Genomic DNA, 17,017 nt, shown 5'->3' on the forward strand with positions numbered 1-17,017 from the left:
CTTAGCATTTCTGCTGTCTACAAGAAGGGTCTTCAGAGGCTTCATTTTCTGAATACTTTTAATATGGACAAAACTTTCATGACTTTTATTGAATCAATTTGAACTTTTTGTTGCATAGCTTGGTATGGAAATCTTACGGTGCAAATCAAAAATAAACAAACAAGTCTAACATTGTTAAGGTAGCCAGCAAAAACCATAATTGGAACTAAACAACTTTCCTTGGCAAACATCTATAAAAGACAAGTTATACGTAAGGCTCAGACTATCACTATCGCCAGCTCTGACCACCCTCTCTTGGAGGAATTTGTTCTTCTCCCCTCTGGGCGAAGATACAGACTGCCCAAAATAAAAACTAACAGATACAAATTTGCCCACGGCAATTAATGCCCTAAATTTGCACTGAGTTTGAGTTGTTGCTCAGAACGATAGATTGCTGAAGCTACCATTTCAACTTATTGAGTACTTTTACTTTTAACAAAAGAGGTTGTATATAACAGCTGTTCTTATCTTTGTTTATGCCTCATGAATGTTTGTTTTAACCCTATTGCAAATCAAATTTCTCCTGGTGGGACAATAAAATCCATTAATGTCATTTAGCTGCCGAACGTTCTCACCATTTTGGCTTTGACCTCACTCAACTGGTCCTCAAAGTTCTGCACATTTTCTCCAAGTCTCCATGTAGAATTAAGTTTAAATCTACTGTCATATTTATTAGTTATACTTTACATTTCTAAGGATAATTAAAGTTAATCCCTTTACTTAAAACAAACCACACACCTTAGCTTTAGCAACAGCCTCCATGTTGCTGGAGAGGTCATCAATCTGGTGGTTGTCGATCTGCTCTCCCAGCTCTGCAACACTGTCTGCCTGCTTCTCGCAGAGGTTGACTCTTCAAGATCACGACACTGTTTCTGAAACTCAGCTTCACTCTTCTTGTTCATCTCAATCTGCAAAGCTGTTGCTCCACCAGCTTCCTCAAGTCTCTCACTGATCTCCTCCAGCTCCTCAATACAAGCCTAGATTTGATGATAAAAGGTTTATTAGAATTAGAATCCTTACGTGGGGTTCATGTTGGAGTCTGTGTTGCGGTGAGAGCCGGTCATTTTATGGTGTTAGTGGACTGCATTTTGTTAGCTGTGGTGTTGCCGCTCTAGTGGGAGAGAGGCTCGGGAGCTACATCTGCACCCAGTACCTTCACACTAAAAGCAGAACAGTGGCTGTTCCAAACAAGAAACAACATTGACAAAAAGGCAGTAACAATTTGATTTATAAATAAGTGATTTTATTGAAAAACTTCATAAAGCCCAGGGGTGGAAATTAACTTTTTAGCTGGTAGATGAAAAAATCCACGTGTTTTTTACCGGCCAAAATAAGAAATTGTCTTTTGTGTCGCATGTACATCTGTTTAATTTACTTTTAATTGAGATAGTAAGGTATTATGTTAAAAACAAACTTAAAGAAGAGGCCACAGTGAAATTTGAAGCAAAATTATATTTTTGCTATAAAATGTACTCAAGACATAACAGTAAATTGTTTTCTAAACTTATTTTATTATCATTTACAGTTTTATTCATTTAGCCCATGCTTTACAATTGCTACATATGTCAGAGGTCGCACGCCTCTAGAGCAACTAGGGGTCGCACGCCTCGAGAGCAACTACGGGTTGAGTGCCTTGCTCAGGGACACATTGGTGGTGATTTCGAATCCGGGTCTCTCACACCAACGTCATGTGCCTTATCCACTGTACCATCACCACTCCTGATCATTCTCATAACTTAAATGTCATCACTGTTCACTCTTAAACATGCTTTATCATTCAACCTTAAACCTCCTTATCAGACTGCTCACCTTCTACAATTCGTGTGTTACACGATTTTAAATCCCTTGCTACATTAGGGACCAATTTAAGTGTGACACACAATCAACAAGAAGTCTGCCTCTACTTACCGTCAAATAGATATTGTATGGTGATATCAAGCCAAATACATTTACCCGCCAATGTGGAAGGCAGCCTTCCAACATTTATGTTAGGATTTGGTTGTGTGTTCATGTTTTTCCTGTTTAGTCTGTTTTCATAAGTTTGGTTTTGTGTTCTGTAAGCTTTATTTGATCTTGTCATGTTTGGGGTTTTGTAGCTTAATCTAGTCTTTTGTTCATTCGCATGTTTCAGTTTCTTAGTGTCTGTCTGGTCTCCTATCTTAGTCCTGCGTTTTAGTTCTCAGTCTTGTGCTTTAGTTCATGTTTAGTGTTTTTCCTGGTCTGTGTACTCCGTGTTTTAGTGTAGTCCTGTCTCCTGTTTGGTCTGGTTTCTGTCATTTACCTAATTTTGCAGTCTTCCAGTCCTTGTGTGTTCCCGAGTACTTTACTTCCTGTTTTATTTTGTAATCTTCTGTGCCTGGTGTTCTTGTCTAGCTTTGTTCTTGTTGTTGATTACCTGATGTGTTTCAGCTGTGCTTCCCTCGTTTGCCTGTGTGTATTGTTTCGACCCCCTGTTGGTCTAGGGGAGTGGGGGCCATAAACATATTGGCACAACTGGTATAGATCTTACCAAGGTAACTTTTATTGGTAACAGAGAGATGTAGACAGGTAACAATAAACAAAAGGAGGGTGGACGAGGGTGCTGCGAAAATAACAAACCAAGTTAAAATAAAAAGGTCCTCAAAAGGAGGCCTGTACCTATCTATCTAAGCAGAGTTGATTCTTGCTACAAACGAACACAAAGAGCACAGCACCCACTCCACCTGGTGAAAACTAACACAATAGTAAACAAAACACTAAGGGAATCCCTCCACTGCACCCAATGTGGAGCTAACAAACAAAGGTATGCAAATGGTTTCCCTAAACACAATGTACAGCTAATAAGCAAGGAAGGTGGATAGTTCCACTAAACACAAAGTACAACTAACAGGCAGGGTATGCAGTCAATACCAGCGGCACACAAGTCAATACGCGGTGACAAGCTGCCTAGAGCAACAGGTGGACTGTCCTTATGAGCCGGAGGTAATTAATGTGGTGACGAGCCATTGGTTGAGTGGAAACAGAGGGAACCAATGGGCGTGACTGATGTAGCACCCCAGAAACCAGGAAGTAGGAGGGTCTTCATTCCCCAGGGACACAGCCTACTTGGTAGAGGCGAGACAGGGAAAAGGGGAAACACAAAGGTGACAGCGACAGCCGTGACACTCCCCCCCATAAACACAAACTCCCCAGTTTGGGAATTAACCAGTTTAGACCTAACTACTTTTTTTCTCTATTATGATTGCAGCCTAGACAAGGCATCTGCAATAATGTTCTCTGAACCTTTCTTATGCCGTATCTCCAGATTGTATTCCTTAACAATCAACGCCCACCTCATGAGCCTTTGGTTATGGTTGTACATATGGGCTAAGAACACAAGCGGGTTGTGGTCTGTGGAAACTACCACGGGCAGAGAGGTGGAACCAACATAGACCTCAAAATGCTGTAAGGCCAACAACAAAGCAAGGGTCTCTTTTAAGATGGTTGAATAGTTAAGCTGATGGCGGTTATACTTCTTTGAGAAGGTCTATACCCTCTACATCTTCCTGCAAAAGCATGGCATCAGCTCCCACGGCACTGGCATCCACCTCCAGCTTGAACGACTTGGACAAGTCGGGGGCAGCCAAGACAGGAGAGTGGCAGAGGAGGGACTTAGCACTATCGAATGCGACTTGACATTCTGGGGACCACACAAAGTCTACTTTTGGGCTAAGTAACCTAGTTAACGGTTCGACCACGGATGAGAAGTTCCTACAAAAAGCTCGGTAGTAACCAGCCACTCCGAGGAACGAGCGCAACGCCTTACGAGTGGTTGGAACTGGACTCGAGGCAATAGCTTCCACTTTTGCCTCTACTGGCCGAACTTGACCTTGACCGACTTGACGGCCTAGATAGGTCAAAGTGGCCTTCCCAAACTCACACTTAGCGAGATTAATGGTAAGGTCGGCTTGAGCAAGGCGAGAAAACACTTCGGAGAGGGTGGACATGTGACTCTCCCACGTATCTGAGTAGACAATGAGATCGTCTAGGTAAGCATTATAATTTTTAACACCGGCTAACACTGTGTTAACTAACCTCTGGAAAGTAGCTGGAGCGTTACACATTCCAAAGGGCATTACAGTGTACTGTAAAAAGTCATCGGGAGTCACAAAGGCTGCGACCTCAGAAGCACGCTCAGTAAGAGGGACCTGCCAGTATCCTTTTAAGAGATCTAGTTTGCTCACAAACACGGCAGTACCGAGGGTATCAACGCAATCCTCCATCCGAGGTAAGGGATACGAATCACGCACTGTGACCGCCTTTAACTTTTCTGAAGTCGGTGATAAATCTCGGTGAACCATCAGCCTTGCTTTCTACAAGACATGGTGAACTCCACGGACTGGAGCTAGGCTTGGTGAGGTCATGCTGAAGGAGGTACTCTACTTCTCCTTTCATTACATCACGCTTCATTACATTTGCGCGGTACGGGTGCTGCTTAATGGGTCGCGGGTTGGTAAGTTCGACATCATGCTTTAACACTTTGGTTCTACCTGGAACATCACTGAATAAACTCGGAAACTGGGTAACTAAACCTATCACATCCTGCCTTTGAGCGGGGGATAGATGTGGTAAGCAGGTAGGCAACTCCTCAATCGCCTCTGAATTGGGGAGACGAGAACCTGGGTAGACGGGACAACACGGCTGCAAATCGTCGAGGTCTTGTACAGGCGTAGGGTCAGTCGCAACTACAGCTACCACTCCAGACCGAGGTTTTGCACCAGTTGTGTCTTGTTTGAACCCCACAGCAGTACCCTGAGAGTCTGAGTCCTTTTCCCTAACATGGTAGAGTTTTAGCGTATTAATGTGACAAACACGGGTTTTTCCTACGCCGATCAGGAGTGCTTATCACATAATCTGTGTCACTGAGTCTTTTGTGAACCTCATAGGGCCCTGAAAATTTGGCAGACAACGCGGTACCTGGTACCAGAAGTAATGCCAAGACTTTGTCTCTTAGACTAAAGTCACGTTCTGCAGTGGAACGATCGTAGTTTCGTTTCATCACGATTTGTGCGGTAGTCAACATGTGCTTAGCGAGTGCATTAGCTCTGTGCAGTCGCTCGCGGAACTGACTTACATAATCGAGCACATTGTGTGCAGGAACGGACTGCAACGACAGAATCTGGTCATGCAATGTTTGCAGAGGACCACGGAGAGTGTGTCCAAACACAAGCTGGGCAGGGCTGAATCCTAATGATTCCTGTACAGCGTCGCGTGCAGCGAACAAAACGAAGAGGATGCTCTCATGGCAATGTTTCTTAAGCATAGACTTTAACAGTAAGATTGTTATTCACGTCGGCGGTAATGACTCCCGGTTACGCCAATCGGAGGTCACTAAGATTAATGTTGAGTCGGTGTGTACATATGCAAAAACAATGTCGGACACCGTAGTTTTCTCTGGACCCCTGCCAAATCTGACCAGTGATGACATGTATAGCCGCATGTCGTCATTCCGCCGCTGGTTGTCGAGGTGGTGTCCAGCAAATGATGTGGGCTTTGTTGATCATTGGCAGACTTTCTGGGGAAGACCTGGTCTGATCCGGAGAGACGGCATCCATCCCACTTGGGAAGGAGCAGCTCTCATTTCTAGAAATCTGGCCAAGTTTATTAGTGGACCAAATCCATGACAACCCAGAGTTGAGACCAGGAGGCAGAGTCGCAGTTTAACACACTTCTCTGCCCTTCTTTTTCAGCAGTTACCCACCCAAAACCCTACGCAGAGTCGCAGTCTAACACACTTCTCTGCTCCTCCATTTCAGGAGTTACTTAGGGAAAATCCTATAGTGACGGTGTCTGTCCCCCGACCATTGAAATTATTTAAAAAGGTAAACAGAAGAGGAGCTGTGCATAAAAACCTCATAAAAATTAAAACCACAAGAACAATAGTGCAAACGAATAGGAGAGTTAAATGTGGACTCTTAAACATCAGATCTCTCTCTTCTAAAGGTGTACTAGTAAATGAACTAATATCAGATTATGATATTGATTTATTTTGTCTTACTGAAACCTGGCTGGGTGATGGAGAATATGTTAGCCTAAATGAATCCACCCCTCCCAGTCATATTAATACTCACATTCCTCGAGGCACAGGCCGAGGAGGTGGAGTTGCAGCTATCTTCGACTCTAGCCTATTAATCAGCTCTAAACCTAAACCAAATTATAACTCATTTGAAAGTCTTGTTCTTAGTCTTTCGCACCCAAGTTGGAAATCACTGCAACCAATTCTCTTTGTTATAGTGTACCGAGCACCTGGCCCGTATTGTGAATTCTTATCTGAATTTGGAGAGTTTTTGTCAACTTTAGTCCTTAAAACAGACAAAGTTATTATTGTAGGGGATTTTAATATTCATGTGGACGTTGAGAATGACAGCTTTAATACTGCGTTTATCTCTCTGTTAGATTCCATTGGCTTCTCTCAGAGTGTGCTGATAGTGCTGTAGCTAAATTTAAGGATGCGATTCCATCAGCTCTAAATACATTATCTAGTCACAAAGTAACGGAGGACTCCTATGCTAATTTCAGTCCCTCCCAAATCGATCATCTTGTTGATAGTGCTGCAGGCTCGCTGCGAATGACACTGGACTGTGTAGCCCCTCTAAAACTTCATGAGCTTCTTTAATGATAAAATTCTATCTATTAGAAACAAAATTCACCAAGACCTGCCCTCAACTGGCACCGACTTATCTCTTAACTCAGGAACCTTAGAAACAGCTGTAGAACCAGATTCATGTTTAGACTGTTTTGCTTCCCTCAATCTTTACCAACTAACTTCAATAATTTCTTCATCTAAACCATCAACCTGCCTCTTAGACCCCATCCCGACTAGGTTGCTTAAACATGTTTTACCCTTAGTCAGCACCTCTATACTAGATATGATCAATCTATCTCTATCAACAGGCTATGTACCACAGTACTTTAAAGTAGCTGTAATTAAACCTCTTCTGAAAAAGCTCAAACTTGATCCAGATGTTTTAGCCAACTATAGACCGATATCTAACCTTCCATTTCTCTCTAAGGTTCTGGAGAAAGCAGTTGCTAAACAGCTGTGTGACTTTCTACAGAGCAATAGTTTATTTGAGGATTTTCAGTCAGGATTTAGAGCTCATCATAGCACAGAGACAGCACTGGTGAAAATTACTAACGACCTCCTTATTGCATCAGACAAAGGACTTGTCTCTGTACTGGTTTTATTAGATCTTAGTGCTGCATTTGATACCATTGACCATCAGATCCTATTGCAGAGACTGGAATATTTCATTGGCATTAAAGGAACCGCTCTAACCTGGTTTAAGTCCTATTTATCAGATCGATTTCAGTTTGTACATGTTAACGATGAGTCCTCCATCCATGCCAAAGTTAGTCATGGAGTTCCTCAAGGATCTGTCCTCGGACCAATCCTCTTCACTTTATATATGCTTCCCTTAGGCAATATTATCAGGAAACATTCCATAAGCTTTCATTGTTATGCAGATGATACTCAGTTATATCTATCGATCAAGCCAGATGAAACTCATCAGTTAGCTAAATTTCAAATGTGCCTTCAGGATGTTAAAACCTGGATGACCTGTAATTTTCTAATGTTAAACTCAGATAAAACTGAAGTTATTGCTCTGGGGCCTAAGCACCTCCGTGACGCATTATCTAAAGATATAGTTTCGCCCTGGCCTCCAGCACCACTGTGAGGAATCTTGGAGTTATCTTTGATCAGGACATGTCGTTTAAGTCTCACATTAAGCAAATTTCAAGGACCGCCTTTTTCCACCTATAATATTGCGAAAATCAGGAACATCCTGTCTAAAAATGATGCAGAAAAACTAGTCCATGCATTTGTTACTTCTAGGCTGGATTACTGCAATTCCTTATTATCAGGCTGCTCGAAAAAGTCCATTAAGACTCTTCAGCTGATCCAGAATGCTGCAGCACGTGTTCTGACAGGAACCAGGAAAAGAGATCACATTTCTCCTGTTTTAGCTTCTTTGCATTGGCTTCCAGTAAAATCCAGAATAGAATTTAAAATCATTCTTCTTACCTACAAAGCTCTTAATGGTCAGGCACCATCTTATCTTAAAGAGCTCATAGTACCTTACTACCCCACCAGAGTACTGCGCTCCCAGAATGCAGGGTTACTTGTGGTTCCTAGAGTCTCCAAAAGTAGAATGGGAGCCAGAGCGTTCAGCTATCAAGCTCCTCTCCTGTGGAACCAGGTTCCAGTTTGGGTTCAGGAGGCAGACACCATCTCCACATTTAAGAGTAGGCTTAAGACTTTCCTCTTTGATAAAGCTTATAGTTAGGGCTGGCTCAGGTGAGTTCCTATGATGCACTGAGCTCCTTTCTCTTCTACTTTCTCTCCCTCTGTATGCAACCTCATCCCATTATTGCATGTTACTAACACAACTTCTCCCCTTTCTGGTAGTCTTGTGCTTTCTCGTCCCTCTCCTCTCTCCTCCTATCACTTCCTGGAGCTCTAGAGCTGTGGAGTCTGGATCTGTGGCTGCGGGTCACCTGCTGCCCCCATGTTCCTGCTCGACACCCTCTGCTGCAACGACTATTGCTACTAGTGCTATTGTTATTATAATCATTAACATTACGACTGTTACCATTAACACTACTATAAATATCTGTACCATTTTTCATTTAGTCTATAGCAACATCACCTTTACTGTCTGTACCTCTGTGTGTATATTGTGTAGGCTGCCTTCTCCAGCAGGCCTGTAAGGTTGGATCCTCTCTCTGAGCCACAGCCAAGCGTTCTCTTGTAGCTGGCAGTGGTGGGGAGGAAGAGGACAGTTCCACCGCGCTCTCCATTGACGCTGGCTCCTTCACGGGAGTTGAATCAGCTATCTGCAAAGGCTTACAAAACACTGTATCAGCTAATGAAATATCTGACCCATCATCACATGTCATCTGGCGTGCCCGCGCACGAGTGACGACGCAGGCTGGGAATACCTACTACTCTGCGCTGCAGGCAGGGTCACTTGGTACATCCAAGACTTCCAACGTTGGAGTAACTTTACCCCGGCTATGTCATTTCCCATGAGCAACACAACACCCTGTATGGGAAGCTCATCACACACTGCTACAGGGAAAAAAACACTGACTAGATCGGACTGAATGTGCACCTTATGCACAGGGCGAGGCGCAAATCCCATTGTGTCATACCTGACAGGGTATATGTTACGACCCCCTGTTGGTCTAGGGGAGTGGGGGCCATAAACATATAGGCACAACTGGTATAGATATAGGCACAACTGGTATAGATCTTAACAAGGTAACTTTTATTGGTAACAGAGAGATGTAGACAGTTAACAATAAACAAAAGGAGGGTGGACGAGGGTGCTGCGAAAATAACAAACCAAGTTAAAATAAAAAGGTCCTCAAAAGGAGGCCTTTACCTATCTATCTAAGCAGAGTTGATCCTTGCTACAAAAGAACACAAAGAGCACAGCACCCACTCCACCTGGTGAAAACTAACACAATAGTAAACAAAACACTAAGGGAATCCCTCCACTGCACCCAATGTGGAGCTAACAAACAAAGGTATGCAAATGGTTTCCCTAAACACAATGTACAGCTAATAAGCAAGGAAAGTGGATAGTTCCACTAAACACAAAGTACAACTAACAGGCAGGGTATGCAGTCAATACCAGCGGCACACAAGTCAATACGCGGTGACAAGCTGCCTAGAGCAACAGGTGGACTGTCCTTATGAGGTAATTAATGTGGTGACGAGCCATTGGTTGAGTGGAAACAGAGGGAACCAATGGGCAGGGACACAGCCTACTTGGTAGAGGCGAGACAGGGAAAAGGGGAAACACAAAGGTGACAGCGACAGCCGTGACAGTATATATTGTCCTCAGTTGTGTTCAGTGTTTGTGACGTCCTCGTCTGTGTGGAGTGTTTCGTCCTGTGCCTACACTTGTAGATTTATCCATGGTTTGTACCTTGTTCTTTTGTTTTGGATTTTTCCCTGTGAATTATTATATTATTGTTAGGACAGTTGCAACTGAGCTCCCAGTGAAGCATACTTTATTTGTTCAAAAAATCTTTGTTGGACTGCAATTCCCTCGCCTCTGTCTGCATTTGGGTCCATTCCTCTGTTTCCTGCCGCTGCACGCTGCACTGACAATTTAGCCACCAAACGAAAAATCCACCCGCATTTGGTAGGTGGCGGGTGTTAATTTCCATCCCTGATATAGCCCCTTTAATGGACGATCATTTGGGGCTCTGCTTAGACGCCTCACCTAACCAATATCACTGATGCTCAGGAGATGGGTACCAATCTTCTGAGTAGTTTTAATCACCCACTGCAGAGCCCTCCACTTTTAATAAAAATGCCAGTTAGTGATGTTTCCATGCTTTCTATTGCTGTTCTGTAAAAGCTGACAAGAACTTGGCATGGGAATTTGGCCTTCTTAAGCTTCTTCAAGAAACACAGTTGATTTTGAGCTTCCTTCACCAGCGTGGAGATGTGAGATGACCATGCCAGGTTCTCTGTGATGCTGAATCCCAGGAGTCTGAAACTGTTCACCTGCTCCACTGATGTAGACAGGATTGTCTTTATCTCCTTTTTCCTGAAATCAACAATAAGCTCCTTGGTTTTGCAGACACTGAGCAGTAAGTTGTTCTCTGTACACCACTCTGCAAGATTATCAGTGTGATGTCTACCAACATTCAGGTCTCGCGTTGTCTCCGTAAGCTACAGTTGCCTCCTAGCGGTTGAGAATCATAATTGCATTTTGTTTTAAATTAAAATGATGATGTCAAGTAATATCATAGAATGTGTATGTTATGTGTGACTGTGAAAATAAGGATAAATGTTTCTACCTGCATTGATGTCACACTGCCTATGTGAAAACCACATGTAACCAATTTTAACACTATTTTGGCTGTACTGCTCACTGGTCTGAAACAGGGCTATAGCCAAACCGTTAAAATTAGACCACTGATTGCCTTGATTTCGCCGGGTGGGCTAAAAGCAGACTACACGTGGCCCATCCAATTAAGAGCTAGATTTTACAATTAAATGACACTTAATATCTTGTAGATATTATTGACATAGTGGAAATAACAGGATATCAACCATCACACGCACTGCCTGGGCGAAACTACAGTAATCAGTTTTGACCATTTTTATTAAAAGTGGGCTACAAATAGCCTGTCTGACTATTTAGAACACGATTTAGACATAGATGTCACAGAAATAAAACCAACCACCATGTAATCACTGTTGTCTCTGCTTACACGTTGGAATATCACAGCCTACACCTTGCACGATATTGTGGCAAAATATACATGTAACCAAAGGTTATTTTGGCTAGAAGTGGGTTACTCATAGCCGGACTAAATTGGGCCTATAGTTAACCGAGATGGTGAAATGACGGCTAATTGCTGGGACAGTAGGGCTGTAGGTGAGAGCGGGGTGAGTTGAGCCAGTTTTTACTTGATGTGTCTTTAAAGTGAGGGCATGACAGTAATGTCTCCAAACAACAATTTTAGGATGTGGTGCATCCCTGTGAATAATCAATTTGGATCTAAATTAAACTCTTTTCAAAATATGGCTTTCCAAAAGAAAGTTGACTCTTGGCTCATCTTGCCCCATATGAGGGGTAAGTTTAGCCAAGGGAGAGGATAAGTTGAGCCACATGGGGATCGGGGACATCAGTGTCATTTCATCATGCAAACGCCAGGTCCCAACATTCAATAGCACTTAGTTTAACCTTGCTGCCATGTCTCCTGGTTGTTTCATATCAATGTATTGCTTTAAAGTTGTCCTGTTGATTGTCATGACTCCTGCCATCTGACTACCTCACTTCCCATTTTTGGGGCACTTCTCCCACTACTCTCCAAATCCACAAGAGGAATTGAAGCCTGTCAGTCTTGTATTTATAGAAGCATGACATGATGGTTTCTGGTCTAAAATGCATAATGTCACATCATTTCGGTGATGCATCAGAATGCATTGTAAAATTAGAGTCAGAAATCTGGCTGAACTTCCCCCAGGTCTTTTGGCTCAAATTACCCCATCCCTGACATTTTAACAAAATCATGTCATCCAGCAGTTTAAGTACAGTAACAGTTTAGCCTCATATTGTAACTTCGTAACAGATGCGTAAGTTTTTCTCAAACCTGTCTAATTGTTCAGACACAAGAATCAGGATCAGCAATCCTTGAACATATAAAAATCACTTTGAACAGCAAAACAGTTTTTTTTTTTAACTTAAATGTGCCTATCACTTATTCCATGGGCCTCTCTCCATCACAGTGTGAGTAAAATGGATGACTCTTCAAAAATGGACACATGATCAATTTTGTCTATGCCCATAGGAAAGCAAAATCTAAGATGAGATCTCATAGTTGTTCCCTTCTTTTCTCCTAGACACAAATGAGCTGCTTTTAATACTGTTACAACCCAGCTGTAACAGTACAATACCAAGGTGAGATCAAAAGGCCTTTTCTCCCACTTCTCAAATTCTTCTCAGGAGAAAAAAACATAACATCTCATTTATGTCTGACTCTGATCAAAACAAGAAATCTCTAACTGATCTTAAATAAGTCTAATTTAAGTCTCCTGAACATTAGACCATGAAGTCAGAGAAAGAGCTCTCAGCTATGACTCCTGGGATCTCATGATTCTTCTCAAATATGTCTCAGTTTTCTCATATTGGCCTCAGGAGCAAAAAACTCATCTCTATCTGACTCTGATCAAAACAAGAGATCTCTAACATACACCACAAACTAGAAACATATCTGCCCAGTACAGCACTGTAAAAGGTCATGGACTTCATCAAGAAAGCACAGCTATCTCAGCCCAACAAGAGCAAAGAAAGACATACCTGGAAATTCCAAAACCTACAGTCCAGAGCGAGCTGCACTAACAGAACAGGAGAATTGTCTTGGAGGAGAAAGCACAGCAACCCCACAACACATGAAACAGACAACAGATGGGTGAAAAACCTGTCAGACAGGGAACTCACCCAACCAGAGAAAGACGTTCTGGCCAAAGGATTAAACTTTGCCATTACACCACAGCAACTACCTATAGTGGACCTCATTACAGCCACAGAATTGGCCATTAGGAAAAACAAATTAACAGAAACAGAATCGGAACAACTCAGACTAAAGGTATCTGCATCCCTTTCTAATGCAAAGGCCCCCCCTTCCAACATCACCATCCAAGGAAGGAAGGCTGTGACATCTCTGAGAAAGGATCAAAACATCATTATCCTACCTGTTGACAAAGGAAGATGCACGGTAGTCCTTAACACAGCAGACTACCAGAAAAATATACAGGATAAGGATAAGGATACAAGAAAAAGGCCATAGAATGTCTACAACAGCTACAGAAGGACAACACCATCAACCGTAAACAATATTACCGTTTGTATCCTGGAGAAGCCATTCCATGCATTTTTGAAGATACACAAAGAAGGAGCCCCACTCAGGCCGATTATCAGCAGTATTAACTCGGTCACCTACAACATTGCCAAACACATTTCTACCATCTTAGCTCCTTTGGTGGGAAACACGCCCCACCACGTCCAAAACTCCATTGACTTTGTAAACAAAGTTCAAGGACTAAAACTGGATCCAGATGAAACCATGGTATCCTATGATGTGACTTCTTTGTTCACCTGCATCCCCACCATAAAAGCAGTAGAAACCGTAAGGAAACGGCTAACACAAGACAACACCCTGGACAACAGAACAAGCCTCAGCCCTGACCAGATCTGTAAATTACTCGACCTCTGTCTAAACACCACCTATTTCCAGTACAACAGGGGATTCTACAGACAGAAGCATGGCTGTGCCATGGGCTCACCGGTATCCCCAATTGTGGCAAACATCTACATGGAAGAAGTGGAGAACAAAGCCCTCAACTCCTTCAGAGGAATAGCACCGAGCCACTGGTACAGATATGTGGACAACACCTGGGTCAAAATTGAAAGCCAGGAAGTGCAAGCTTTCACAGAACACATCAACTCTGTGGACAGTAAGATGTTCACAACAACAGTTTGGCCTTCCTGGACTGCACTGTACACATTGAAGAGGACAGGAGCCTGCAGATTGGGGTTTACAGAAAACCCACACCCACAGACCAATACCTACTGTTCGATTCACACCACCCACTGGAGAACAAGCTAGGGGTCATGAGAACACTACACCACAGAGCGGAAAACATACAAACAAGCGTCCGAGCCAGAGAGAGGGAACAGAGAGAAGGAACAGAACCACCTGAAGGGGGCACTTACAGCCTGTGGATACCCTAAATGGACCTTTGTGAAAACAGCCACAAGATCCAAGATGAAAAAAACTACAGGAGAGGCAGAAAAGAAGGTCAAACGCAACAACATTGTGATTCCATACGTGTCTGGAGTCTCAGAGAAACTCAGGAGGATTTTCAACAAACACAACATCCCTGTGTTTTTTAAACCCAAGAAAACACTAAGACAGATACTGGTACACCCCAAAGACCGCACACCCAAACACAAGAAAAGCAATCTAGTATATGCTGTCCAATGCAGTGAGGAATGCACAGACCTGTATATTGGGGAGACTAAACAACCACTACACAAACGCATGGCTCAACACAGAAGGGCCAACTCCTCAGGTCAAGACTCTGCTGTCTACTTACATCTGAAGGACAGAGGACACTCGTTTGAGGACCACCAGGTGCACATTTTAGACAGAGAAGATGGACGGTTTGAAAGAGGTGTCAAGGAAACCATCTACACACGGGTCGAGAAGCCGTCATTGAACAGAGGGGTCTACGCCACCACTTATCCCCCACTTACAATGCTGTCCTTTCATCACTTCCCAGGAAACTCAACAAACGTAAGCTATTGGCCTCAGGTGAAGATACCAACAATGGTCGTTCAGTCTTGGCCTCGGGTAGTCCTAATGACTGTAACGACAGCAACCAGGAACACTAAGGAACCAGCAGTATCGACGATCCTGGCAAACGACCCCACTGAGGTTAAATAGCGTTTAAATAGAGTTTCCCTGCCAGTAGAACTGACATCCTTTGGATGAGGGACGAAACGTCTTCCAGTATCTTCAACCAAGTCCAGTTGCCCTTGACTTTAACCTTCGTTGGATCTCTAATTGATCTTAAATAAGTCTAATTTAAGTCTCCTGAACATTGGACCATGAGATCAGTGAAAGAGCTTAATGAAAATTCAGCTATGACTCCTAGGATCTCATGATTCTTCTCAAATATCTCAGTTTTCTCATATTGGCCTCAGGAGCAAAAAAAATCATCTGTCTTACTCAAAAGATGAGATCTCTACAGTATCTTAAATAAGTGTGATTTCAGTCCAGAATGTGGATCAGAAAAAAAGCTTCTAGATATTTCTCAGTGTTGTCTTAGTGACCCCACTTAGGCGTTATTTTATTTACTTTACTTACATTAAATATTGAGGTTGAGTATTTTCTTTTTATGGGGGTTTGTACTTTTACTCCCATTAATTTCAAATCCTTATTGTATTTATTGTTAATTATATGTTACAAGTTAGTGAGAAAAATAAAATAAATTCTGACATTGAAAATAATGCACTTCCAAATGTCATGTTTTCCTATTTGTAGTCACAGCCAGCATAACTGGAGAACACAATACTTTGAAATGATGTTTAGAGATTACTTCATAAGGACCGAATGCACGCAAGAACTGATACAACATGTATCTGTCATACAGAATAAGCACTTTTACTTTTGATACTAAAGTACATTCACTGTGGAATACTTTTATACCTTTTACTTGAGTAGAATTTTGAGGACTTTAATTGTGGATATGGTATTTTGATTGTACTCTATTTAAATACAATCAGTCCTCCAGTATTTATTTTAGCTGGATGGCACAGCAACAAATTTAAACACACACACACACACACACACACACACACACACACAAAATAGCAGTCTGGTGCCATTTGTAGTAAACAAATGTGGGTACTTTGTATAAAAGTTTGAGAACTCAAGCAAAAATTCAAAATCATTTTAGGGTTGTAACAGTTTTTAGTCAGGGCTTCGCTTGGACTATCAATATCAACTTTCAAATAGTTGTGGATTTTTAGTGGAGTTTTAATATTTTAGAACTATAGATAGTAGCTCCAAGTGAGAATTTTGGGAAGACTGTTCAGCGTGTCCAAATTTTGCATTAAACACGCACTGCTTTTTCTGAACTGTTGATGCTACATCGATGTGGAGTAAGTGGTCAAAGTCAGTCAATTGGGCCATTTAGCTTAAGCTGCAGTATCTAGAATAATATATTGAGTTTTGATTTTTTGCTTACATACAAGGTGCACAGTGTCGTTTATTGATGTCAATGATACATTGTGAATTTATGACATCATTGAGAACAGATTTTCATAATCCATCCAGAAATAGACATCCTATATGGTGTTCCATCTAGACTACTGACTAACTTAAATATATTCTTCAGATGTAAAGGTAAATGCTCTATATAGCGCCTTTCTAGTCTTTGCAACCACTCAAAGCGGTTTTATAGCTACCAGGGGTAACTTGGGGTTCAGAATCTTGCCCAAGTACAGTTAAAGATGTAGCCTGGAGGAGCCAGGGATTGAACCGCCAGTTTCCCGATTAACAGTTAACCCGCTCTACCACTTGAGCCATGGACACCTGGTCTGTTATATAATGCGGGGTGGTGGTGTCGCAATAGATAAGCCTATGCCTTTGGTTTGAGAAAACCGGGTCCAACTGTGACCCATCCAACAATGTGTCCCTGAGAACGGCACTTAACCCCTCATTGCTCCAGAGGGGTGCGACCTCTGACATCTATAGCAATTGTAAGTCACTTTGGATAAAAGCGTCAGCTAAATGAATAAATGTAAATAATGTTGATATCCCAGGTCAGAGATTTATTAAAGGCTATACATATTTTTGTTAATACATCTGTTTGAATGTATAACTAACATGGGAATGAGAATTAATTATTGTTGAAATGACC

This window comes from Micropterus salmoides, unplaced genomic scaffold, assembly GCF_014851395.1.
Source record: "Micropterus salmoides isolate LMB-PRFRI ecotype aquatic unplaced genomic scaffold, ASM1485139v1 Ms_hic_scaffold_10, whole genome shotgun sequence".
In the NCBI taxonomy this organism is placed as follows: Eukaryota; Metazoa; Chordata; class Actinopteri; order Centrarchiformes; family Centrarchidae; genus Micropterus; species Micropterus salmoides.